Below are 15,542 nucleotides of genomic sequence, written 5' to 3'. Positions count from 1 at the left end.
CCAGAACCCCAAATCTGCTTGCACCTTGACCTTAGACCTCTCAGCCTCCAAAACAGTGAGAAATAAGGGTTCGTTAAGCGACCCAGCGTACAGTATTTTGTTACAGCAGCCCAAGCTAAGACAACTGTATAACGGATTTGTTTCTTATAATTATTTTGGTCTCCCCAGTAACGCAAGTTCCACAAAGGGAGGACCGGTCTTGTTTCCTGCTGAATCTCACAAGCCTGGATCAGTGCCTGGGTCGGTCCTATCCGTTTAACGGAACTGACTGAATGAAGAAGGGATTCCAACGGAGGGGGCCTGCGACACACTCCTGAGAAGCCCTGGTCAAGGAAGAGCATGCTTTGGTATTGGCCAGACAAGAGTTTGGATGCCAACTGTATCCGCCTCCATATCACTTCAGGCAGTGTAAGCCCCCGGAGCATGAGTTCTCTCATCTGTAAACGGAGACAATACCCAAATCTTAGGGTCACAACACAAGGATCCAGTGAGATAACGGGGCTCAGAGCAGTGCTCCGTGCATTCCTTCCTTCCTTCATCCTCCTCTTCTGGGTGGAATTTTGCATTCAATGTCCTCTGAGCAGAAAAGGTGCTTGAAGCCTCCCAGGTGGGAGGGAAGTGCATTCTGCTTCGCATCAGGTGGAGAGAGGCAGGGAGGAAGAGTTCGTAGAGGTCACTGTCGGAGGGAGGTGAGAAGTCATCCCTGCTGGCTTCCTCTGCAGCTCAGAGGACACGTGTCCACCGCCCTCCGTCCCCCATCCCTTCCCACCGGCAGAAGTGAACAAGCAGTGTCTGGGGGGAAGCGGACAATAAATCACTAGCTGGGATCAGCGCCCCCAAAAGCAGCACCATTCAAGATCCCAGGCAGAGAGAGCATGTGCTGGAGACAGCAGTGTGGACACCCTGAGCAGGCATTCCTCGGGAAACAGCCCGGCCCATTTTCCCTGGGGGCCCTTGGAACATGTCCCAGACTCTGCCAGCCCCACCTGGAAGGACTTAAACTCGAGCATGGCAGATTCGGGAGAGGTGGGGACAAGGGTTTCCTGATGGTGATCCTGGAATCGGTGGCTAAGGTTATAGAATCTCTTTTCTCTGGGTTTTCGTGAAGCAGAGAGAGGATTTAGAGGCAGGCATACCAGAAACAGGAAATGTCTGTGCACGTGCACATGCACATGCACACAGATACATTCATTACATATCCCAAAGGGAGGAAAAGAGGCAGCCCGCATAGGGTGGGGTCAGGGCCTCTTTCCACATGGGAAACAGGACACACGACTCAGAGTCCAGAGCCTGTGTCTAAGCGCTGGCTCTAACTGCTCAGGGACCTGGGCCAGCCCCCTCCTGCCACACCCAAATTTCTCACCCATATGCCATGAACACGGATCTCCGTGATCCTTTCCATGCTGATGGCACAGGAGTCCCTGATGCCGGATGGGCTGTTGGGGCAGCAGGGACACAAGTCCAAATGCACCAGTGTCTCCATATCCTTGCCCCCCACCCCCACCCCAGACCCATCTGAGATCCAATTCAAGGCTCAGGCCCTCGCTATCAGAGGCTACCCTGGAAGGAGAAGGATGTGTACTCCCTTGGCCTTCCGTCCCTCTTGAAGGCCATTGCGGGGCAGGCTAAACTCCCCGAGTCCTGGGGAGGCTGTTTCCACCCACACCCCTGCTGGATCGGTGACTCAGTGTTGCCCTAAGTTCAGGCTAAGCCCGGGAATGACATCTGCTTTGACAAGAGGTCACTCATCTGGATTCAAGGAGAAACTAGATTTCTTCAAATTAAACCCAATTGGTTCCCTTTGGATCCCAGCCACCACTCCCTCAACACTGCCTTAAAATGTCATACCCGGGACCTAGTAGGAGCTCGGAGGGGCCTTGGCAGGGGCTTCTGAGGAATTAGCTTGAAAAGGGATCTGCCAAGAACCAGTTGCGTGACCTTGAGCAATTCCCTTCCCCTCTCTGGGCCTCTGGTCCCCTCTGAGCTGGCTGGCTCTCCGCCATCGGCCCAGTGTTGACACCCTCTGCCAACGTCCCTCACCAACGTCCAAGCAGCCACCCTCCTGTGGGGCTGCAGGGACGCCCACCTCACTGGCTGGTCATGGCCAGGGGTGGATGCTGTGGGACTCACATGAGAGAAACTAGGAACAGGTACTTGAAGGCAAGGCCAGAGGGAGAAATGAAGCCTGCTTCCTGCTTCCCAGAATTACCTCTTCCCCTCTGAGAAGGAGCTGCCGAAGCCAAACCGGTCATGAGGCATCATCCAGACCAGAGGTAGTCAAGCTGTTTTTACCCACACAGTCTTTCTCCAGATGAAATCTCACACCAGTGAGCCCAGACACCAAACAGATTTGAGGGGGTGGGGGGACGTGCAGAAGCAGAGATGAAATGGAACGTTTATGATAAAAAGCAACACTGGCGTGGACGCTGGCAAAAGCAACTCCAGAGAAAGGAAGAGAGTCTTCAGCCAGTGAGGGAAGTTAGGACAGCATCACTGTGCCTGCCTGGGCTCTCCTCTCCAGAATAAATTCCCACCTCTGCTTGAAGGGGTACTTTTTTTTTTTTTTTTTTTTAATTACATCAACATCCAGAACTCACCCAGTTCCCACCCACCAAGAGAGCCGATGTTGCTTACAAATGGCACTGCCTTATCTGTCATATGAAACCGTGGCAATCTGGCCCCATCTATGCCACTCCTGCGTACAAAAACACAGTAGCTTGGAATATCTGATCCACACAGCTCAGATAAGACAGAAAAGGGAAGGGCAGGCAGCAAGGAAGGAACTGAGCAGAGGAGAGTCAAGGAAAAGAAAAACTCCTAAGAAAGGTTTGAGTTGGTTCCTGTCGCTGACCTGGCAAATCCAAGGACTTGGGCCTGGGGGATTTCCCGGGACCTTCGGATCCCTGACAAGGCACAGCGCTGCTGGGGAAGATGGGGAAGGGCACTGGGTCTCAGTCAGAGTCATTGTCGGAGGGGCGTGAACAAAGGCTCAGTACCCAGAGTGAGCCCGGCATCCTGCTTGGAGGAGGCGCGCAGTACGTGTGGCTGCGTCAAGCAACTTGTCTCGTGGGGCCTCAAAGGCCGCATCTCCGCTGCACGGAGCACTTCACTGACGCCAAGCGCAGCGGGGCCACGGCCTGCACGAATGAGGTACAGATGCCCGGGAGAGGACGGCCTCCGCGAGGAGCAGCTCCCGTGGGCACCGACCCCCCAGCCCTGGCTCTGCCCCTGCCGCGGGCGGGGAGGAGTCTGAGCCTCCCGCCGCCTCCCAGGCGGTGCGACAGCGCACTCTAGTGGCCACGGCTCAGGGAGCGTGTCTAGGAGCCCCGCAGGCCTAGGCGTGGAGCCTGACACCTCTCATACCTTCTAACGTTCATCGGCCTCGCATTAGAGTCGCTTGGAAAGCTTTCAAAAATCTTAGTGCCCAAAAGGCACCACATCCCAATTAAATTAGAACCCCTGGAAGCGGGACCTAGGCGCCAGTATTTGTGAAAACCCTAAGGGGGGTGGGTCAGAGGCTAAAGGCAACCACTCTCAGTTTTTGACACAGGAACTCTATAAATCTATATGGACAAAAATAACTACATAAAAAAATTTGAGGGGTCCCTGGGTGGCTCAGTCAGTTAAGCGTCCCGCACTTGATCTCAGCTCAGGTCGTGCTCTCCCGTTTCGTCAGGTCAAGCCCTCGTCCCGGCACTGTTAGTGTGGAGCCTGCTAGCAAAATCCTCCCCAAAATCTCTGGATCAGAGAGCTGGATGGAATGTTCCAGATTATCTGATCCAATTCTCTTGCATGACGGATGGGGGAAAACTGAGACCCAAAGAAGGGAAAGAACTCGTCCAGGGTCAATCATCCTGGGCACCTCAAATTTCATACATGCATAAACATCCCCTCCTTCTCCCCAAGAGGTCGCACTTGTGAGTTCTGATCTTTATCCACAAGTCAGGCACCTCATGAACTTGCGGAGGCCTGTGGAGGTCCACGGCCTTCTTGTCCTGTCTGCTTGGGGTGCACTGAGGCAGCGAGTGGAGACACAAGAAAACTGCAACAGAGCACAGTGGGAGGTGGCCTGTACAAGGTGACCCAGGAGAGGACAAGGTAGAGATTTGAGTGTCAGCCCGATTTTTTGTTCACGATTCTCCTTCTGAATTGTCAAGGAAGAGACATCAGAGGCCGATCTTACACGTACCTATCTTGTAGACAAATGTGCACACGCTGAGCAGCCTGTCCCCAGAGCCGGTTGAACGGCCAGCTCTGGCCAAAGTGCACAGTGGGTTTCCATCTTTAGATATAACTCATGCAGGCAGTCTGAGGGGCACACAGAGCCTGGGTGGAGACTAGACAAACACACAAATAAATGACAATGAAATAAACATCACAGGACTGGAGGTTTTGATGTCCATGGGAGTGCTGGGAAGGATGGCATTTGGAACAGGTGGACACTGGGAGTATGCACAACGTGGGTCAGAGAAATCAGAGAGGGCTTCCTGGAGGCTGTGTGGCCCTCACAATTGGGGTGTGATGGAGCTTGGACGTGACCCCTAGCCTGTCCAAATTTGGACCTCGCACTTCTAATGGCTCCTCTACTCTGTCCTCCAAAGGTGCAGAGACGAGACCCACCTCGTGGCCTGTCTGGAACCCGTACACGCGATGTCTGGCTGGAAAAGGTCCAGGCCGAACAGAGAGGGAGGAGCGGGAGGTGGGGCTTGGATATAAAGTTGAGGAGTTTGAGCTTTATCCAGGATCCCACTGGAATCTGGCCTGTGATGCAGGAAAGCGACCTTGGTAAAAAGTTCCGGGAAGGCTGAGGCTCTTCAGATTGCTGATGCCTACAGCTCCAGCTTTAGGGGGCTTTACGAGATTATAAAATTTCATTCCCCAGAATCTGGGGGGAGTGCAAACAATCAATTGCAATTGTTAAGTAAAACTGGGTGGGTACTTGTTGTCCTCTGGTGGTCTTTTACATTCCCAGCTACAGCACGCTGTTCTCAGCTTCACAGAAAACAAAGAGACTGAAATTAAACATTAACCAGGATCATTGAGAATGTCAGGGAATGGTAAGCCCTGGGGTTAGGAGAAGAACACCTGACTCTCTGGTGGCTGTCGTCCCAACAGGAAAGGGACCTGGAGGCAGGCCCCATCTGCAGGGTGCAGGGGGGCGGGAAGCACACTAGCCCTTCTGACAGAGGGAATCTAATACAGAGGACCAGTCACACAGCAATGTAAAAGCTAAGAAGCCGAACAGGGTGTGGAGGCAGCACAGAGGTTAGCCATGGTGAGAAGCCACCAGCATCATCTAGGGCAAGAAGGACAAAAAAGGGAGGCTTGCACCGGGAGCCAGGAGCCGGGAACCACCGGGCCCTGCACAAACCAAAGCAGGCCTGTGCAGTGCGGTGCGGGCTGAGGCCGCGTGGAGGAAGCCTAGCGCAGGGACAAGGGACTGAATGGCCTGGCTTCTCTCCTGGCCCACCCTCCCACCTCGCGCCTGCTATTGGCCACGCCTACTTGAAAGCCCAGAGATCAGGACGCCTGGGAAATGTGTCCCCAGCACAGAAAGCAAGCAGAGAAGGCCGGGACTCTGCGTGAAAGCGGCAGGCTGGTGCCTAGCACGGGCAGAACAGAGTAGGCAGCTGAGGGGAGGACAGCGGGAACACAGGGAGCGTGAGGCTCCTCCCCGAAAGGACAGCTAGTCCACACTGAAGACGTGGACTGGGAGGGCTGGCAGATGTGAACGGGTCAGCATGGCTCTGTTCGAGGTTTCCCTGGCTGAAGCAACAGCTGACTCACAGCTAGGCCACACTGTCCCAGAGCCGAGCCTCACGGGTGGGGCCAGGCAAGGTGCTGTCTGGTGTCTCAGTGATATCAGGGACACCGGACGGTGCTGTGGAGTCGGGGCTGTCCTGGAGAGGTTGCGAGGCTCAAGGCAGCGGCCAGTCCTGACAGCAACTAGCCGTGTAACTTTGGGCAAGTGAACAGTGCCTTCTGGGCCTCGGTTTCCCATCTGTGAAGAGCGTACTCTCCTGCCTCTTCCCCCAGTGGGAGACTGGAAACCATACAGAGGCACTCTGTGAACAGTGAGGCTCTAGCTACTGCTGGAAGACCCGGGGTGCCAAGCAGATGCCAGACCTGGCCAGGGCTCAGTGATGCCACCGAGGCGCTGGGGACGAGGGCTGGGTTGAATCTGACGCACTCCTGGGGCCTCCTGGGACTACCTACACCCGCAGAGAGGCTGGTGCCATCGGCCTGCTGCTGACTGCTGGACTCGAAGGCTAGTTTCTGGTGAGTTTTAACCACCCGGCCACGCCTCTGGCCTTTCTGTTATGACGAGCCACCCTATTCTAAATGACTGAGAAGGCAGAGTGGCAGGTGAGGCCCCAAGGAGAGACAGACTGTCTGGTCCCTATGAGGCCTGTGACCCCATCCCTGGTAGCAGGGAGGCAAGCAAGCTAAGAGTAAGTACCCTTGACACCACGGATGCCGGTGGGTGTGCAGGCGGGAGCCAGGCCACCGGAGGGCCAGGGAAGGGCATGAGAGACGGGGCACAGGAACAGCGCGGCATACGGGCGCATCTGTGTGTCTGCACCATGGCTGGCTGTATCACAAGGGCAGAGAGACGGCGACTGTCAGTGTTCTCACTTGACAAGGTAAACCTGCACTTGTTTTGTTTTGTTTGTTTTGTTTTGTTAGACAACGAATCGAAGTGTTGAAACGCTGACCTAAAAAATGTAATGTTCACTCACCTTCACACCCCTCACACAGATGGGGATGACTGAGCCCTGCTCACAGGGAGGCCCGGTCCTTCCCGAAGGCTTGGCCTCGAGAGCTCCGCCCAAGCACTCACGTTATCCCAGCGCAGCATGACGTGTCGTGTCCCCACAGCCATGCCACTCACCTGGGATGGCTGGGGATTGGGAGCAGAGCAGAGGATACGGCCTTTCAGCAGCAGGCGTTGACCCACGGACACGTCCCCCACATAAAGTTCAAACTCTTCCTTTCCTGATACAGCAGGGGGTGAATTCCTCACCCCCTGCCTGCCCTTAGCGCCCCGCTCACAGCCACTGGCAAGCGTGGGGCCCACTCTGGCTCCAGAGAATGCAGGGCGGGAAGGGGTCTTTGAGGTCCTCTTGGGTTGGAGGCCTTGCCCCGGTCCCTGAAATGGTGTACAATATCCTGTGCACCATTTCCTGAGAGAGGGGCCATAGCTTCTGTCAGGTTCTGAGAAGAGTTGGCAGACCTGGGGGGGGTCACGAACTCCAGGTTGAGCCCCCCCCACTCCACAGCCTCGTCCCCTGCCGTCCCCGCCTCACACAAGTGGCTTCAGCGCCACGGAACTGCTTGCAGTTACCAAAGTCTCCATGCTTCGTCAACATCCTGGTGCCTAGTGGTGCTGCCTCGCTACTTGGAGCCCCTCTCCCCACCGCTCGCCACACATCTTAGCTTTACCAGTCGTTAAGACTCGGTGCGAGCGTCTGCCCCTCCCCCCTCTCCCATACAGCATTTTCTGATATTTTTCTGGTATTTTCTGAAGATGGCCACTCCCATGCACTTGTCCCATCCCACGGGACCTCCTGGCAGTGTGACTGACATTGGTTCTGTGGAGAGGTGGGTCTCAGGCCCTCCCCTTGGGTCTGGGTCTGTCTGGTGAGAGCTCTGACCCGTCAAGTGGAGGGGAAGTGAGGCCTTGTGACTTCCAAGGCTAGGTCAGAAGAGGTCAGCATTTTCACTTGGTTCTTATTCGTATTTGTGTTTATTCTCTGTCTCTGTCTCTCTCTCTCTCAACACTTGCTCTTGGACCCCAGCCACCATGCTCAGGAGGCCCCCGGGCCAACAGGTCACAGCAGGTGTGCCTTCAGGTTATCCCCTGATGGCGCCGAGACCAAGTGTTCCCGCCATGCCTGTCTGCGTGCTGACCCGCGGAAACCCAGAGAGGTAATAAATAATTGCTGTTGCTTGAAACCACTCTGTTTTAGGGTAATTTGCTGTGCAGCAATTGATAAAAGTACTTCTCTGGAGGCCCAGGACGCCTGGGCTTCTCTCTGCCAGCACATTTTATCCATGAGCCGTAACTGTTGGCAGACAGCTCTGGCTCCTCGCTAGACCCTGAGGACCCAGGGCCCAGACCACCTGCCATCCCCACATTCCGGGCCAGCCTCCCTTCTGGGGCCCCAAGGGCACTCAGCAAACCTCCACCCAATGAAACCCAGGAACTAGCAGGAAGATGATTCTTTGTATCAAAAATGAACTCCTAGGGGCGCCTGGGTGGCTCAGTCGGTTAAGCGTCCAACTTCGGCTCAGGTCATGATCTTGCGGTCCATGAGTTCGAGCCCCGCGTCAGGCTCTGTGCTGACAGCTCAGAGCCTGGAGCCTGCTTCCGATTCTGTGTCTCCCTCTCTCTCTGCCCCTCCCCCGTTCATGCTCTGTCTCTCTCTGTCTCAAAAATAAATAAACGTTAAAAAAAAAAATGAAAAAAAAAATGAACTCCTAGCTGAGTTACTCCTCTAAAGATGGCAGATGCGTGATTTTTATTCACTTTTTTAAAAGTTTTTACTTATTTACTTTGAGAGAGACAGGGAGCAGGGAAGGGGCAGAGAAAGAGGGGGAGACAGAATCCCAGAATCCCACTGACAGTGCAGAGCCCGACACGGGGCTCAAATTCGTAAACCATGAGATTATGACCCGAGCTGAGATCAAGAGTCGGATGCTAAACCGACCAAGCCATCCAGGTGCCCCGGGAGATATGTGTTTTTTAGATGAATTAAGTATCAGAGAGAATATATTCATTTAAACCTTGAACGCCTCACGAACTGGTCACACTAGCCTTGGTCTCCTACGGCTTGCAGACATTCATCTGTGGAGTAAACAGATGAAGGACATAGAGGGACCGATGGCCGCCAAGTCCCTCCAGCCTAAATGACCTCAGGGAACCACCAAGTTGTATTTACAGCTCACTGGATTCCACAGTGTCCTTCTTCTCATGGAGCCTCACTTTCTCCCTCCCCGCCGCTGCCCCGGGGACTCTATGAGACCCCCAGAGAGAACCCCCCACTCCCCGAGGTTGTACCCCACAGGGAGCCACCCCGAACACAGAACACCGCTCTGCAGTCACAGACCAAACCATTCTCCACGGCTGGACCCACACTTCCTTCCCGGAAAGGCCCCCCACTCAGAGCTGTCTCACGAGGACACGGACCTCGGCGTGGGGAGGCTTTTCTCCTGCCTCATTCCACCTGATTGCCACACGGCCATGGGGGCAGATCCACAGGAATGACAAGGCCCGTGTTGTAAAGGGAACGGGTCCCACTGGCACTCCAGCCCAGACTTGTGCCTGCACACCTCGCCCCATGCTGGCCACCGTCAGCCAGGCTGCTGCTAAACCACCGTGCTGAGCCCGGCTGCATGGGCCTGGGTGGCTGAATCAGCCACACACACCTGACCGGCTTGGCTCAGCCCTCAGCACCCGGAACATTTCTAGGCCTCTTGACTTGCAGCGTCAGTTAAGCACAGGGAAAAAAAAAAAAATGCTCTGGTAAATCAAATAGGATGAGAACCGGTACCATGGCTACCAAAAGATACACGCGCGCGCAGAGCAAAACCAAACAAACCGAGAAGACAAACACACAAAAACCTTCAGCGTACGTTCCCCAAGCCAATGACAAAGAACTGGTTTTGGGTGACTTACTATTCGGGGCTGTTGGAGCTCCCTTGCCCGGGACCAAAAGTACCAGTCCATTTAGCTGTGTTCTATTTCACCAATGTCTGCTTCTATAAATATTTAGGGGGTCCCGGCGTGTGTCCCACATGCACACGCACACACACCTCCCTCTGGATAAAGAGGTCTATGCGTCCTGGAATCTTTCCTCCCACACCTACCGGGTCTGGTCACTGTCTTTGAGGCCGACATTCCTCACGTTGAGGGATGAGCAGGCAGAAGGCCGCAGGCCGTGCACCAGCCGGGTCAGGTTACGGGGAGCTGTCAACCTGGTTTCTGACACCCTAGCAGGGCCATAAATAACCACAGTGGAACTGCAGCGGGCTGCCGGGGCCTCCCCTGCAAAGCACAGCCGTCCATCAATCTCCCCTAATGACTGCTTGGCATTCAGGCTTCCGCCTCGACCCGACCCCGGCCCCAGGCATTCTTTGGGGGTGCGGCGGCCCTTCCCAGGCACAGACTGGGTCAGCCAGGAGCACACTGCTTTTGAGCTGCCCTGCCAGTATACTTTATGGATGCCGGAGACAGGCAGGAAAACCCTCATCGCTCAAAACGCCACCCCTTCCTGGATGGGCTCCAGAAAGCAGACCCACAGCCGCATCCACGAGGTGGATCTGGTCACGGTGAATCCTACACCACAGATGACCCCACACGGCAACCACAGCCACCCCGCTCCATATAACAGCTACCACTCCAGGCAGAAATCTGGTCTTTGTGTTCTCCGCTACGTGGGTGGGCAAAAGCCAGATGACAGCGGAGCGCCACTGTTTACTCTCCTTTGGCCCTGGTCTCAAGTGGCAATTACCTTTTATTCTTTCATTCGTACCTTTTGTTCTTAAACCAGGTTTGTCTCGACTATCTCAACACCCTGGAGATATCCACCTAAAATCACATACCTCGCCCTACTTCCTCTCTGCCTCTCTCTCTCTCTCTCTCTCTCTCCCTCTGCGGAACTCTTGTGATGGAATTTACATAAGTAAAATGCTCGTGTGATTCTACCCTACCACCGAAGAAAACAATCTGATGTCTCATCAGCAGCTTTATAGCAGAGTTTTAATCGTATGCTTCTAGAAAAAAAACAAGATGACGCGATTGCTAAAATGTGTACTGTTCTTCAGTGCATATGTGCCATAACGTTAAGCCTCAATGACCAACCATGCCACTTGTCAGTGTAGAAGGGGGGAGGTCTTACAGAGTCTAACCCCCTCACTTATATACGGGAAACCAAAACTCTTAAAGTTACAGGGTTGGATAGAGGACTCACGTCTCCTAGGGTCTAGTGCACTTGGGGACAGGAATAGCCAAAATCAGTTCTTCCCAGAGTTCTTGGTAAAGCCCCACCCTGCACCAGGCTGAGAGTAAAGCCTAACTGTATTGGGCACCGGCAAAGCTCCTCCAGATCCCCGGGGCCCCTTTTTCTTGTTCTGTGTGCTCTTCCTCGGCCTCTGGGTATTTTCACTCTTCACCTGAGCTCCTGTGCCTCTTTGGAGAGCTGTCCCCAGGCTGCTGGGGCTGCTTCGCATCCTGGGGAGCAGCTGGGATGCGGGGGACTTGTCCTTAGCAGTAGCTGACTGATGAGGGGTAGAAAGCCCAGCTCCTTGCCTTGGGATGGGGCAAACTGAGAAACAATTTGCACTCCAGAGCTTTCCTGCTGGATTGGGCAGGAGGCTGACTCTCCACCTGAAATCACATGCTGCATGGCTTCCTGTCCTTGTCCTGCTTCTCTCACTGGGATCATTTCCTTTCAAGAAATCACTGGGGCACCTGAGGGACTCAGATGGTTAAGCATCCAACTCTTGGGGCGCCTGGGTGGCTCAGTCGGATAAGCATCCAACTTCGGCTCAGGTCACGATCTCGCGGTTCGTGAGTTCGAGCCCCACGTTGGGCTCTGTGCTAATAGCTCAGAGCCTGGAGCCTGCTTCGGATTCTGCGTCTCCCTCTCTCTCTGCCCCTCCCCCGCTCATGCTCTGTCTCCGTCTCTCTCTCAAAAATAAATAAACATTAAAAAAAATGTTTTTAAAAAAAGCATCCAACTCTTGATCATGGCTCAGGCCATGGTCTCACAGTTTGTGGGATCGAGCCCCATGTCAGGTTCAGGGTAGAGCCTGCTTCAGATTCTCTCTCTCTCCCTCTCTCTCTGCCCCTCCCCAGCTCACACTCTTGCTCACACACTCTCTCTCTTAAAATAAGTAAAATAAACTTAAAAATAAAAAAAAAAAGAAATCACCTACATCTGGACCCTCATCTCAACGTCTATTTCCTGAGAGCCTGACCCAAGACGTCGGGAAACATTTGTGGAATGAATGAAGGGATGGACCCTAATACCAGCCCAGGAGAGGGGCAAATGAAACATAATGTGTGACTAGGGGAATTTGTCACACTAGGGAAGCAGCCCTGGCCCAAAGACGGTGTGCGGAGGGCTGAAGCCAGGATTAATGACAAGTGCCCAGGTGCCTGCACTTATAGCTGCTCACGTAGGTACTGCACCCACAGCACCCCCGTGACCATACCCACGAGCACGGGTTCTTCAACACTCCCAGGGACGCCCCGTGAGCCCACAGCCCGCTTGCGTTGTCACTCTGGGTTGGCTCATCTGGATAACTGAGTACCCGCGCTGTTGATGGATACCGCATCCAACGTTTACACCGCTTGGAGTTCACAGCTGCTGCTGTAGACAGAGGGTGCTTGCAGCAGGTGCCTCCGGCCCGCCCATTCTCAGTGATAGCTTGGGCGCGTGGGAGCTGCCCGCCTCAAAACTGGCTGTCGCTGTCTCTCTGCCCCTTGGCCTTCCCCAGGGCCACTTCCAGAAGTAGGGATGAAGGGAAGCTGGGGGTAGGTGCGGGGCGAGTAAGGGCAGCTCCGGGACCTTCTGGGTGCTTCTCAGGGACTTGAGCCCCGTGGGCAAGAGCAGCGTCCACAGAACATCCTTGTGTGGTTTATCCTTCTGTAATGGTGCTGCTTCCTGGGATTCCCTCCCCATCAAACTACATCCAAGTTCTTGCCCCAAGTTCTGCTTTCATGAGCACGCAAACCAAAACCATATTCTTCCTAATGTCCACTTTTCCCGGGCAGCTCAGGGTCATGGCCACCCGCCTCAGCTCATTATTTACCCCCAGCTCTGTGCTGGAGTGATGTGTTGCCTCGGGAGCTCGGGAGGTGCCCTCCGCTAAACAGCCCGGGCTGGTGCTCTTTGGGAGTTTGTGTCCGATTTTTGCCGTGTTTCCATCTCTTTCTTTGTTGCAAGTCTCCAGCAGGACCTCCACCCTCCTCCCTGTTTGTGATTTTTGCCTTTAATCTACCACAGTCTGGAAGCCATATGACCAAACTTGATAGATTTGTGTCTGACATAAAAGTGAACGGACTCTGAGTGGAGGAATGTTCCTTTGAGCAACGCACAAGCTTTCATCTAAGGCATTGGAAACTTCTTTTCGCTGCTTGGGAGATGTTTTTATTTTTTTCCTGGTTTGGAGCTCTAACTTGGAGAGTGTAGTAGTTGGGTAGTGAAATTTTGCATGAATGACTTCTCCTATTTCAATCTAAATACGGGATGTGTTTGTGGGCAAACACAGTGGGTCTAATAATACTTATCGCAAAGGCCCTACGGCTTTTGGCTTGCCATTTATTAGGATATGCTCATCTCATAGATCCAATTTTCAAAACTCTAGGAGACTTCGCCAGTTTGCCAGCTTCACAGATGTCAAAACAATATCGCACCCAAAGAATAGTGGCTGACACACAGATTTGAGAACAAAAATGAATTCAGTCCAAGGATTGAATACAGATCTCCCCGTCTGGTCTCTGACTCTAAGCCAGAGGCCCTTTCTCCTCTCCCGAGAAGTCACATGCCTGCTCTCGTGGGTGGGAAAAGACACGTGCACATCAGCTGTGGCCCAGCAGTCTAGCTGCCCCCCACCCCACCCCGCAAGGCTGAGAGTTTAGACTCTGGCCCGGGCCCTGTTCCTGGGGGACCCACCACCCCCCAGGCCAGGTGGGCAGACCCAGGAGGGCAGGGGCGGAAGGTTGGACCCTCCACACACCCATCGGAAGAGAACATGTGTGCACAAAGCCCCTGGTTACTGTCTCTAATCTTTTCTCTCCCTCCACACCCGACTTCAATCTCTATTCCCATTTACAAAGCCTCTCTGGTAAAGTGGAAATGAGCTGTGCTCCCCCATAGCGAGGGAAGGGGGAGCCACAGGCAGGGACCCGGGACCTCCACCTCATAAGGGGAAAAGTGCCGGGAAATAATCCAAATCAGTAAAGACTGACGGTTCATTTCATGGGTCACCTTGACTGGGCTTGAGAACGTCCAGAGAGCTGGTAAAACATTCCTTCTGGGTGTGTCTTGTGAGGGTGTTTCCAGAAGAGGGGCCGGAATAGAACAAAAGGGTGGAGGAAGGGACAATTATAATCAGATCGGGTAGAGAATTTAAAAATTAAGTGTCCTAACAGCAACCAGTTAGAAATAAAAGGTAGTTTAGGATAAAAGAATATTCATTTCCATATGCAAATGCCTCAGTAAGACCTCACTAGAGATCTGATGAATCAGTCAGCAGCTTTCCCTACTAGATACTGAGCAAAGGATCAATTTAAGAGAACTTGCTTTCTGTTTGTATTTGTCTTCTTGAAAATAGGGGGTAAGCCTCGCCAAGGGTGTAAGATTTTCCAAAATGCTGAACACCTCTGGTAAAATTGCAAAGAAAAAGCCGTCTTCCCAGCACGTATATGCTAAGGTGCCGTCCTGGGAAACCAGAAGTGTCCCATCAGGGAGGACAACTTTGTGTCCACCTGTGACAGGGTCAATGACGGGCGGAGACCCCTACAGGATTTCACCCACAGCAGTGCCTGGCAGCCCGCTGGCAAGTCGTGGGCGACGCGTGACCACTCCCTGTCGCGCGGGGCTGTCCCACGGTGCGGGACACGCAGCATCACTGGGGCAAACGAGAACGCCCCAGCGTGTCCGGACGCCACCGGACGCCCCTCGGACGCGGACACCGAGCGGCCTGGCCCTTGCCCAGAGTTGCAGGAGACGCCTCGGCAGCTCCGTCCGCCTGCCCGGGAACGGCCCCCGCGCCACCGTGTCAATGTGCCCCTCTGTCTCTCGCAGCGGACCGCGCCGCTTCGTTAGGCCCCGCGAGGAGAGCCGTTCCTCCAGTGTGCCACAAGGGGGCGCCCTGGGACGCCGAATCGGCCCGTGTGCCGTTCGTGAAATGTGGAAAAGTCTGCAGATGGGGACGTGGAGGCAGGTTGAAACCACAGGGTGGGAAAGAAGTTGTTGGGCTTACACTGTGCTAAACTGTCTGATCTTTGGCATTGCTGTCCAGCTTTCCAGTATCCCCGGCAAGTACTGCACAGTTTGTCAATGGCTTCTCCGGTCCTCCCAAACAATACAATTTCCACATGCAGACAGCAATTTTAATGGCCTCCCAGCAACACCAGTGGAAACACGTTGGCCAGTCCTTGCCTCCTGCCACACCCACCACACTTCTCTAGAAATAATAACAGATAGCATTCTGGGAGCCCACGTGTCATTGCTCTGGCCACCTTACATGAATGCATTTATTTTCTCTTCACCAATAATAGCACTGTGCCGGTGATAAACAGGATGGATGAGGAAACTGAGGCACAGAGAGCTATGGTAACTTGCCCAAGAGTACACTGCGAGCAAATGGCTCGGAACCACCGAACTGTGGAAGGTTCAAGACAGCAGGGCGAGGGGCCCCGCCTGTTGGAAGGAGGTGCTTTGGGACGACTTAGCCATTCCTGTACTTCAGGAAAACAAGGCAGCATGCATCCAGCTTGTTTGTTCAAAATCTACCGGGGGCAGGAGGAT

This window comes from Herpailurus yagouaroundi, unplaced genomic scaffold (assembly GCF_014898765.1).
Source record: "Herpailurus yagouaroundi ecotype Mexico unplaced genomic scaffold, PumYag 162, whole genome shotgun sequence".
In the NCBI taxonomy this organism is placed as follows: domain Eukaryota; kingdom Metazoa; phylum Chordata; class Mammalia; order Carnivora; family Felidae; genus Herpailurus; species Herpailurus yagouaroundi.
The sequence above is the reverse complement of the archived record's forward strand: the minus strand, read 5'-3'. Positions refer to the sequence as shown.